Here is a 12,919-nt window from a genome sequence, read left to right as displayed (position 1 = left end):
CAGTAGTGTGAATCTCTAGACTCCCTCCTCTATCCCCAATTATTGAACACCTGAAAACTGCTCTAGAGAGTTGGGATTCCCTGGAGGATTTTTTTTGGCCCACAATAGGCTGCAACAAGAGGGAAAGATAAGGAAGGTTTTTTACTTCATTGGTGTTGGACTGAGAAGTATATTATTATAGATGGAAGTACATCACTGGATCTTGACCTACATTGAAATATGGAACATGCTTAATAGAAAATCAGACTCCTTAATTTCAGTGGAGCTGACTAGTGTCTCTAAAAAAAAATCTGCCTAATTTTTTTTTCTATTGAAATAAAAAGTAGTGAAAAAGTAGATACAATGTTGATCCCACCCAAGGTGATCCATATGGTTTCCATGCATGATCAGGGAATCCAACACTGGTTTCCAAGAATCCTCATCCAACACTCAGACTACTATACCAAGTTTGCTTTCCCTATACCTTTAGATCCCATCTTCACAAGCCAAATGAGCTGGGACAGGGGTGAATGGACTCATTGGCATCTACGTGATGCATGGGGCCCATCCACCCTAATTTACCAAGACTGCTTAGCTAAGCTTTCTGAGGCTCCAAAGCTTGCCTTCACTTTGTGGCTGTTCAAACAGATGAGGTAGTTCCTTTCCAGAACTGGGTGGGAAATCCCAAGTTCATGCTGTGTTTCTGCAACCTTCAGCTGCAATAAATATTTTCTTGTGTTTGAGGAACTCCTTTTTCTGACTTCTCCACATGCTAAGTGAGATCTAGGACATTATCACATGGGTAGGGGTAAAGTGGGGGACAGCGGGGGAAACTGTGGGGTACCAAAGGGAGCCATCAGGCTCTGTTATCTCCTGTCGGTGACTGCAAATAAACAAACAAATACACAAACTTTATTTATACCCCACCACCATCTCCCAGAGGGACTCGGGGTGGCTTACAAAGCACTCACAGGTGCAAACACACAAAATACAATGATTGTAGAAACAATAACATAAAACAATAAAAGCCAACATAAATATCTCACTTCACAAAAACCCTGTAGTCTGCCTTCCAATGACATTTTCCCATCTGTCCCCACTTCCTCTCTGACCCCTCTGTCTTTTGGGCTCTGCTTCTCTGTGCTGCTAGCAGGCTGCCAGTATGGAGCCCTGCTGGAAGTAGCCCTGAGTCATATGTTGGGCTCTGGGGGACTCCATGCCAGCAGCATGCTAGTGGCACAGAGAAATAGAAATTGGCCTCCATGTGATGAGGTTATAAGGGAATTCCTAGCTATTCATTGCTGAAGAAAGTGTCATTGAGGTTCACTGAATCCTTACAAGTAAAGCTTCTTACAGTTAGGCCCTTCTGATGTTTTGCTAAGAGATTAAGGACTTATGGAAAAGTCTGTTTCTTTTGATTGCTTATATATATATATATATATATATATATATATATATATATGCACACACAGTTATTTCTTGCCTTTCTTATGAATAGTTTTGAAATGGGATTTAATTCTAGAGTTTACATTAGAAATAATAAGGCACATATTTGTCTATACAGTATATGTACATAATCAGTACTTGTTCTTCCTATATATATATTCTGTTTCAATGATTATAATAGGTTTTAAAATTAAATATTCATTGTAGGAATTAAAGATCCATGGGGGATCCAGGCCTTAAATAGCCTGTACACCATGGTCCCACCACACAAAGCATTCTGATGCCCAATGTCTTTGCAAAGCCTCCTCAACTCTGACCATGGAGGCCATCAAAGAAGAATCCTCCTTGCGTTGTCTCTTTGCCATATGGTCCAGGTATAAATTTAGGCTATAGAGCACACATGTTAAACACAAGACCCACAGGCCAAATCTGGTTCAACACATAATTGTATGTGACATGTGAGGTTTTCAATGCCAGGGCAACACAGTCTTACAATTAAAACCGCCCCTTTGATTCCAACCATAAGGCTGATCTGGCCCTTGGTTAAAATAAGTTTGACACCCCTGCTATAGAGAAATAAACAAAAGAAAAATATTTCTCCCTCCCTTGAAATACAAAGACACCCACTCAAACTTAATAGTGGGAAATTCAGCATAAAAAGATATTTGTACAATGCATAGTTGTACTTCAAAGCCAACTACTGCAAAATGTAGCATTTGCTGCCAGTTGGTACAGTTTTAGAAGACTAGTCAAAGTCATAAAGGTTCAGACAATCAGCGACTACTAGTGACTATACTGTATCTGATCTCGTGTATCAGAGGCAGCATATTTCTGTATGCCAGTCAATTGGGAATGTAAGATAAATGGTGTTAGCAGCTCTTAGAATTCAGAAAGGCTGCATAACTATAAAATGTCCCATAACAAATAAGCAGTTTTTGTCATTGTGCTCTTGAAAATGAATCGTAGCATTCTGGAACCACAATTCTACATTATATAGTCTTTTGGTATAGTTTACTATGGCCCTGTTGGGATGTAGCTACATGGAAGGGGGGGAAGACAAAATGAAGTCATTGTCACCCATAAGAATTTTGCTCCCAGTAAAATTTTCCTTCAGTACCTAAATTGTTAGCTTTACAGAAACAGGGACATTGAAAATCATTCACATCTGGAATACGTATACATGTTGTATTTACATAGCATTGGTCAGTTTGCTTGCTCCTTTTTATGTCTAAACTGTTTTATTAAATAATCAACTGAAATTTTGAGTTATAACTATGTTTGAAACTTTAGAAATTAAGGTAAATTATATTGGAATCAGAATTCCCAATATAGGGGCACCACTTTTTGTCCTACTTGGCATAGCTACATCCCAGTCTAAGGTGTGTGCCCCCCCCCAATGATTGAGATGATTATTATCATTGTACTGATGTTCTGCCTGCTTTCCATTTTTGACCCAGGTAAGATCATTTTCTGTCTTCCCCAAACTTTTATGGTCTGAATACCAACCATTAGTTTAAAGGCTGCATAACTATGAAATGTTCCATAACAAATAGGCAGTTTTTTTTCACATTGTGCTCTTGAGAATGAATAGAAACAGATTTCCACATGGTGTTTAAATTGCCATACCTGGCAGGCTGACAATTACAAGTATATATATCTAAAGGAAATGACTTGAAAGAGTCTAGCAGGACCTGAAATATGTGACAGTCCTAGGTTCTTCATGTTTTCTGAAAGAGGTTATTGTTGTTGTATGTCATTTTGCTAGGTTAAACAAGCAGTTAAGGCTTCTGTCTAGGGAGAAAACTTTTTCCCCTGTTACACAAACATATGCTACAATCGCAATGGGCATTTCATTCCTGTTTTCTTCTTTTTGACAGAAAATCCCCTTGGAAAATATTTTTTGGTTTTGTTGTTGATGTTGTTTCCTCTTAAAATGGCAGGTTTCAGACTCAATTTTAATTTTCTGTCATAATAAAGGCAATAGAGACTTTCAATAAAATCACGACAGATTTTGAAGTGATGCTCCATCTGCTAGAAGACTGTCACACGGGATATTAAACTTCAAGAGCACAACATCTCTTGAGAGTCAATGAAGCAATCTTGGGAATCGAAAGGGAAATTCAAGTGTTTATTAGTAGATGCTGAACAGTTGTCAGCATTCCTAGCAATAGTTTGGAATACTGGTGCAAAAATTACTGTACAAGTTAAGAAGGAAATGTGAAAGATTCCTACATCTGGTAAATAATATCTATTTACAGGGAAAAAAGTATTGTGGTCTCAGTGGAGATGCAGTGAAATTGTTTCTGAAGAGAATGAACTGTCATACAGTTTACTTGCTGGGAAAGACAGAGGAAGCATTGCGTTTTTTTCCAAATAAATGACAGACAAAAAGTTAAAAAGTGAAACTTGAATATTACTTCCAGTTCTTTTGTGAACTTTGTGACATCCATGAAAATTAAAATTCTTCACTTGGTTAAAGAATGAAAAAGCAAAATAATATATGCTAGATGAGTCCTGGGCTGGTTTACACAGCCCCCTCCCATCAGGTGCTGTTGAGGTGGGCAGTCACCCTTATGAGAGGCAATGGTGACCAGACACAGGAGATCTCCAGGCAGTAAGCAATCAAGGGCCAGTGAACACCACCCAGACAATTAATGTCTCCAGGCAGCAAAAAATTCAGAGGGAAAATAATAGAATAGAATGACTTTGTTGTCATTGTACAACAGAATTAAATGCTTTCCCCAGCATAGCCCTCCACACTTCAATACTTCTATTCAGAGGCCCTCACTAATTGACTAGGCTATCTTCACGATTCCTCACATGCTAATGGGTGGATCCCACCCAACACATACAAATCTAGCCCTTTACACTGTTCAATCAACAATGGTTCTTTTCCCCCACCCTGGACATTCCACAGGTCTATATACTCCACTGACATTACAACAATCAGCTCCTTTGAAGATGCCAGCCACAGATGCAGGTGAAACATCAGGAGAAAATGCTACTAGAACATGGCCATACAGCCCAAAAACCATACAACATCCCAGTGATTCTTGTTATGAAAGTCTTCTACAGGAGAGGGAGCAGACAAAGAGGCAAGCAAAACTGAAAACTGTGAAAACTTTCACACAGCAGGAATAAAAGCACTTCTTCATTCTTACAGGAACAAGATTAGTGAAGAACTAAACCCTTAATCTCTACTACATTTAATTTTAATTTTCTTCCCTGTGGTATGTATAATGATTACTGTGTTGATGCTTTTTGCTATGAATATAAAAGGTGAGTAAAATGCATCTACTGATAGACAAATGGTCTGGAGTCCTATTTGGAATTAGCTTGGAAATTACATGTTGTCCAAGTCCCCATCTATATTCCCAAGTAATGCAATTTGAAACTGCAGTAAATGGTCAGTGTAGGTTCATATAATGCAATTAAAGGACATTACATGAGTCTACACAGAGTCATGAGATGAAGAACACATATTTTTCTGGACTTTTCTTTCCGTTTGAAGTTATGATGAATGTATAGTGATGGTGCTGTGTACCATAACCACATCACATTGTCCCATGGGAATTGCAGCAGCTTTGCTAAGAAATGTCTGAAATTCCTACCATTTTTCCTGCCCAAAAATTATACCTAGGAACAAAAGATGATTGTTGTAGAATAATAGAGCTGGAAGAGACCCCATGGACCCTTTAGTCCAATCCCCTGACATGCAGGAATACATGATCAAAAACGTCCTGACAGATGGCCATCCAACATTTATTTTAAAACCTCCAGAGAAAGAGATTACATCATATACTGAAGAGTTTTTCCTAAAGTTTAGGTGGAATCTCTTTTTCTGTATTTCGACTCTATTGCTCCAAACAAGCTTACTCTCTCCTAAATATGATGTCCTTTCAAATATTTAAGCATGGCTAGACTGAATATGAAGAAATATATGAGTGTTTTTTTGTAAATTAGCTAAAATGAAAATATCACCCAACTATGGTCTACAAGCTGTAAGCATATGCAATCTGGTTGTATTCCTGCTTGACTGGCTCAATTAACCTAAATCATTAGTGTTCTTCCTCATATTGTAGAGTATGGGAGAGTTAATGTTTCAGTGACTATGAGCTACAATTGCTGTCCCCTTGTTACTCCATTCATCTCTTTTTGAAAATAGTTTTTTGTCTCTTTGTTTTGCAGAGATGCATCCTATCAGAGAAAATGAAGTTGAATTATGATACAAGTAAGAAAATGTATTTTACATGCAAATTTCACTGAAACATTTCTGCTTCTTTGCCATTATTATAGATGCTATTTCTTGATTGTTTGGCCAAATCTTTGTCAGCCTTTAATTTTTAATCTTTTGTTAGTACTCAGGAGTCTTTTTTAGCACATCAGATGTAATAAAAGCTGGATCGTGAGTTTAGACAAAGAACAATTGGTTGGCTGATTTTTAGAAATCCCCCAGGACTCCTTCAATTTGCATGTTTATGTTAAATTACTCTCTATGCAACAATTCTTAGAACACATGATCATTAATATCCCTATCAGCCTTTCATCTGTGAAGACATCTATCATTGTACTGTTATCTGAAAAATAGACCATATCTATAAATTTGTATCTACCTATACATAAGTCGGTATAAGGCCAAAAAGGTGTAACTACCACTGGAGGTAAATACCCAATAATTTCACTACTGTTACCTCTGTGTGCATCCACCAAAGGGGTAATTGCATTTCCTCAAATATTATATTTAACTGCTTGTTTCAGGCAGTGGGTGAGATGAGTAAATCACTCTCTTTTAATGCTTTAGGCGTAATAAAAAGATGTTTTTTTTTTTTTCTGGTCCAGCGCTTAGAAGCATGGATTAAACCATGTGGCTACAAATCTTTGACTCCATCTAGAGTCAACATCACAGAAAAATTCAGAAAGAAAATAAAGACTGTTGGGGGAGGGGAGAATCATAAAGAAGCCATTTATGTGTACCAGACAGAGATTTTCAAAGCCAAGAATGAAGCTAAGGCATTAACACAGCCACCTTGGTGTAGCAGGAGGTAAGTTCTTAAGCATCTGAAGTCACAGTAGTTCAGCAAACTCATGGTCCACAATCCAACATAGAAGTCTTCAGGCTTAATTCCATTTAAATAATTGAAATTAGGTGCATTTAATTCTCCACTGGTTTAACATCTGAGTATACAGCATTGGTCTTGCTGTTATTCATTAATTTTTGAGCTCCGATAGCTTGGATTTCTGAGTGCTGATAAGAGAAAGTACTATCTGGAGGGTATATGACCCACTGCGTATAGTTAAAACATTTCCTACTTCAATTTTCTTGAGAAGGAATAGGCTAAGTTTCTTTAGAATAAACTAGCTTGGGGACCCGGTGGTGAACAGGTTATTTGAAAAAGGCATTATTTGTCTTTGAATGTTATGTATTCTGTTTGGAGTGGGTGAACTACAATTCCCAGAATCATGGGTCAATCCTCCCCAAACCCTGCCAGTATTCAAAGTTGGCCATTTTGTGTCTGTGTACCAAGTGTGGTCCAGATCTGTCGTTGGCTGGTCATCACTTGGCTGCAGTGCTGTCTGGATGGGGGTGAACTACTACAACTCCCAGATTCCTGGGGCAATTGTCCCAAAACATCTGTCAGTATCCACAGTAGGCTATGTTGGGTCTGTGTGCCAAGTGTGGTCCAGATCTGTTGTTGGCTGGGTTCAGTGGTCTTTGGATACAGGTGGACTACAACTCCCAAAATCAAGGCCTATTCCCACAAACCCATGTAGTATGTTTAGTTGGTCATGAGGCTTCTCTGTGCGAAGTTTGGTCCTGGTCCATTGTTGGTGGGAGTCACTGTTTCTCTAGATGCAGGTGAACTATAAGTCCCTTTTCCCCAAACTTGTCCAATTTGTTCTATTGGTTATGGGACTCTGTGTGCCAAGTTTGGTCCTGGTCCATCATGGGTAGGGTTCAATTGCAGGTGAACTATAAATCCCAGTACCTACTACTCCCAAATGTCCAGGCCAATTCCCCTCAAAACCCACCAGTATTAAATCTGGACATATCAGGTATACATGGCAAATTTGGTCCAGAGCCATCATTGTTTGGGTTCATAGCATTCTGGGTGTAGGTGAACTACAAATCCTCTAAATTCCCCAGTAGGAGTCAGAGTGCTTTGACTTGATGCAGGGCGAATGACAACTTCCACCATGTGGAGTCAATCCCCAAACTCCTACAGGAAAGTTGGTTGCTGCTCAGTTTTGTTCTCCTTGTTATGCAGACAGATTTGAAAGGGAAGGGCAGTAGGTGGGGTCATGCAAATTTCACACCAATGGAGAACCCTGGGATGCCTGCCTGTGGTGGAAGAAAATGCAAAATCTAGGATGAAATGGTACTCAAAAAAAAGCATTTCTTGGGTGGTGGGCCATAGTGTTTGGGAAGGACATTGGCAGGGGTTGAAGTTCATTGTGCTCACTATAACTTACAATATCAGTTGATGGAGGGACTTGGTGGCTCCTCAGCACTGGGAACTATAGCCTGTTTGTGGAGGCCGGAGGCTGTCTGTGTGAGCAGACACCCATGCCACATACACACATACGGGTTTTCACATTTATTATGGACTAGCTTGGGGACCTGGCGATGCCCGGGTCATTTGAGAAAGGCATTATTTGTCTTTGAATGTTATGTATTCTGTTTGGAGTGGGTGAACTACAATTCCCAGAATCCTGGGTCCATCCTCCCCAAACCTGCCAGTATTCAAAGTTGGCCATTTTGGGTCTGTGCACCAAGTGTGGGTCCAGATCCGTCGTTGGCTGGGTTCAGTGCTCTTTGGATGTGGTTGAACTACAACTCCCAGAATCAAGGGCCACTCCCACAAACCCCTGCAGTATGTTAAGTTGGTCATGTGGCTTCTTCTGCGGGGCTTCTATTGTTCTCGCGGACGCCATGTAGGATAAGTATATGCAGTTTCCTTGATCCACGAGGCAGCCCAAACCGAGCTTTTTACAGAAGACTAATGCGTGGGCACGCAGAGGATGTTAGCCCCCACCCTTGCATCCATTGAGCACTCCTGTGATTGGTCGGGGAGCCGAGGCCATGTTTGGCTGTGCTGTGCTCCCAAACAAATTCGGTTGCATTAACAAATAATTTTTTAAAAAATAATTTAAAAAATATTTTTTAAATTATTTTGGGGAAAAAATTACGATCAAATTTAAGAGACATAACAAGAGTAGAGCTACAATGCTTCGAATTACCAAGCTTGATGGGCCGTGATAGCCCGCATCGGATACCAGATCAAAAAGAGGGATATATCTGATTTTAATCTGATTTAAGATTTTTTATGATTTTTTGACCATGCCTAAAGACCAGTGGTCCATCTTTTTCAGCATCCTTTTTTCTTGTTTTTGGGAAACTGACTGATACCCAGAACATAAAGATAATATAGCTATCTTGAGCCCTATGCTGGAGAAAGGCAACGCACATATAAAAATAAGTGGAGTAGAATCCTTGTGTCTGTAGGATAAGTATATGCAGTTTCCTTGATCCATATCCAACAAAAGATATAATCTCGAAGTATTTTCTAGGTCTTTCAACATGACCCTATGATATTCTTGGGCCAGAGGACAAGTTATTCATTTTGTAGGATTTACTATTTTTTAGATTTTGTGTTTCCCACCCAGCCAGCCATTACTATATAAACAACTCTAAAAAAATGAGTTGTGTCATAGAATCAGCGGTGTATCTCAGAATCACTGTGGTTATTTAAATTTCCTGTGTTTTGCAGATAGCACTACATGTTTTGGTTTTACACAGAAACCTCATCTTCATGTTTGACTGTTATCATTCCACCCTGGTCTTTTTTCCATTGTCAAATAAAGTGGCACTTTTTGCAAATGTGGAGCCACCATTACTGCATTTTAATGGAGCTCAGTAAGCAAAAATTCTGGTTGTATCTTCTGGTTGTATCTTTGAAACCACCTACATTAAGATCTCAGTTACTGTATTTCCTTCACTTTGAGCCCTTATTACACCTCTATTATAATAAGAAATATTTGTTAGAAATTCTAAAAGATATTCTAAAAATGTATTTTTCCTAGAATCAAAGTTTTTGTTGTTCTCGTTGGTAGTGAAGTCTTACATCTTATGGGCCGCGTTAGCACAGCGGATTAAACTGCTAGCTGTAGAAAATCTGCTGACTGGAGGGTTGGCGGTTCAAAGCCGCGAGTCAGAGTGAGCTCCCTACTGTCAGCCCTAGCTTCTGCCAACCTAGCAGTTCAAAAGCATGAAATGCGAGTAGATCAATAGGTACCGCCTCAGCAAGAAGGTAAAAGGGCACCCCATGCAGACATTCAGGCATGCCAGCAACACAATCAGAGATGTCTACAGATAACAGGCTCCTCAGCATGGAAAAATGAAACAAGAGCACCTCACCATGGCTGGAGATGAGCACTGCCTCCAGACACCAGAGATGAAAAGTGAAAGGCCTTTACCTTTGTCTGTGTATTGTATGTCATTGTTGTTCACTGTGTAAAAAGGCATTGAATGTTTGCCTTATATGTGTATACTGTAATCTGCTCTGAGTCCCTCCGGGGAGATAAAATGGAATATAAATAAAGTGTATTACTATTATTATTATTATTATTGCTATTATTATTATTGTCTTGTATTTACTACCAATATGGTAGTAAATTTTTTTGTTTGGTGAGGCACCAGCATTCTTTGACAGAAAAAAAGCAAAACCTACAACTTCCATGATTCCATATCATCAAGCCAATGCAATTAAAGTGCTATCAAACTGCCTTAATTCTACAATGTAGATGCACCTTTTGAAGATTAGATGAAAATTTCATGGGGGAGACAGGATTACTATGGGGAAGCAACTTCATTTTGCCCCCAATAGCTATACCCCAAAGGATCCTCATTTGACAAAAGACACAGATGAGAAGAAAATGCATGACTTGTTTATGATTCCTCTGCTCTAAACTCAGTTGATATTCTCAATTGGAGTAGACCTATTCAGTCACTTCTGAAGAAAAAAAATCAATAATTCTGTAAATCTCTTTGACACAACAGAGCTAGGACTTGGATTTAGACCTACGCTCCCATGTATTCTCAGAAATGATAATCTTATGTTAACCAGTTCATGGAAAATACTTGAAGGAATGACGCAAACTGTATAATGGGATGTTTATTTAAAGCCACCTGTTAATGATCAGAACATGCAAATAGATCTAGACAAAACCACCTGGTTTGAAATCAAGAATATGCTGCATATTATACCCAAGCGTGTTCACATTATGTTTCTGCTGTGTTTTGTTTTTAAATAAATAGATATGACGTCTCATCATTTTTCTGCAGAGAGAACAGGAAGTTGAAAGCCATTCTTTGTGCTTCTCAAAAAAGCAGGACATAAAACATTACTGTTGATTACTTATGTATTCACATACTAGTTGTTTGCACAACACCTTTTATTGTTCATTAGGTGGTACACATTCCTATTACAGGAAAAATAAATTGAAAGGAAGGCAAGATTACTGCTACCTTCTCTTCCATGAAATCACCTTTTAGACTTTCGTTTATTACAATAATAGAAAGAAGCTCAGTGGTTTAATAACACAAAATTTTACTTCTCATCATGTGCCGGGAAGGCGGTGGGAGGTGCCACTTTAATCTCATGAAGATGGAGCAGAACCTTCATATTATGTTGTCAGACACTTTTCTGTGATTTCATGTGCTACACTAATTTTCATGTAGTTTTCATATGCTATCTTGATTTTCCTAATGATATTTGAAAGGGCTATCATCCTAAATTGAGCTGGGCTATTTTTAACATCACAGTAACCTTCAGTTCTTTATTTTGCGTAACTGATTCATCATAGGAGCTACAAATTTCAATGTCAACAGGAAATATGGATAGGCAGTAAATAGACCATTTTGAAAGTGTAAGAAATAAACAACATTAGAATCCCAACAAAGCTGAAACACATGATTAACGATAATGGTAACTAATTGCTATAGAATACAGAGTTGCTTACTTAAAAGCAAATAATGATTTATTTTTCTTGCCAAAGGAAGAGCTATAAATAGCTGGCGTTGACTTGTACTCTTGAGTCATATAAATGATCCCCCCATAAAATACACTCTTGAAGTTGTAAATATAAATGCTGATATATAAGGTGTTGGAAGGGACTGAAAACAAGAGGCAAAATATCTTAAAATCATACAGAAGAAGAAAAGAGAAGTGACATGAGTACATTTGGTATCAGATGTTGTTTTTGTTGTTGTTCAGTTGGTTTGGTGGGACGTCCTCTCCTTTTTTTGCCCATTTCAGGGCCAAGACAGAAGATAGTAAAATTTAAACCCTATTAGAAAAAGCAAAGGAACTCTTCTTAGGATCCAGGATGGAGGAGAAGTTATGTTGCTGCTTCTTATGGCATTTAAATTTCACTGCCTTTAGTCTTAGTCCCCACAAGACTAGAAAAGCATGCGAGAAAAGCATACAAAATCTTGGAAACCAACTAATAAAATGTTATGGAGGGCTGGATTTGTGACATTTGATGTTTCCACTCTAATACAGAGCACAAACTCTGGGGATACAGTTTTTCCCCCAACCTCGATGAGGTTTTAATATGATTAAAGAAGAAAGCAGAGTAACTCCTTAAATTTGTGTCTGGTAGTTTCGTACACTTGTGCTGCTTGTACTTGATACACTGTTGAACTGCAAAGGTATGCATTAGATGAGACTTAGGCCAAGATTATGTTTGGCACTGGCATAAAGCCTCACCAGCTTATGGTAAATGCCCAGGTGGAGGGTAGCTGCAAGTCAGGTGATAGCACAATGGCTAAGACATCCCTAGAGCACTTTTCCAACTTGGGAAAATGTGTTACAGAATGAGGCACCAATATTTTCTTTTCAGAGACCTGTCCACCAGGTTATCCACAGCAATTAGCCAAAATTAGGGTGTTTTTTCCAAAATGTTCAAAGACAAGTGATCTCACCAACACCAAGGCTGCAAGTAATTCATACACCAAAGTCAAGGTCCAGTCAAAGAGTCAAACTTTGGCAATTTCATCAGCTTTGCTTTCAGCACCTAGCTGATCCAGTCTCCAAATATTTATGTCACTTTCCCAAGTGATCATACCTGTTGGCCCTCCACTCAGCCAACGGACTGGATCTCCTTGGTTTAATGACATGTTCTTAATTGCAGCCTAGCTGGAATACTACTTTATTCCTAGTTTGTTTTTTGAGACCCCTGATCCTGCACTGATTCTGGTATCCCTATCTCCTTGGGACTGCTGCTCCTGCTCTGCAAAGGTGGGTTCTTCAGTGCTTGTGCTGCTGATCAATGTTAGCTGTTATAATTTGTTATTGATGTTTTATTTATTTATTATTTGTTTTTTTATTGTTTAATGGGATTGTATGTTTGCCATTCCCTGCTGGAAACTGCCATGAGTCCCCTTTGGGAGATAGGGCAGGTAACAAATAAAGATGATGATGATGATTATTAT

The sequence above is a fragment of the Anolis carolinensis genome, chromosome 1 (genome assembly GCF_035594765.1).
Source record: "Anolis carolinensis isolate JA03-04 chromosome 1, rAnoCar3.1.pri, whole genome shotgun sequence".
Classification (NCBI taxonomy): Eukaryota; Metazoa; Chordata; class Lepidosauria; order Squamata; family Dactyloidae; genus Anolis; species Anolis carolinensis.
This window is presented reverse-complemented; position numbering follows the sequence as displayed.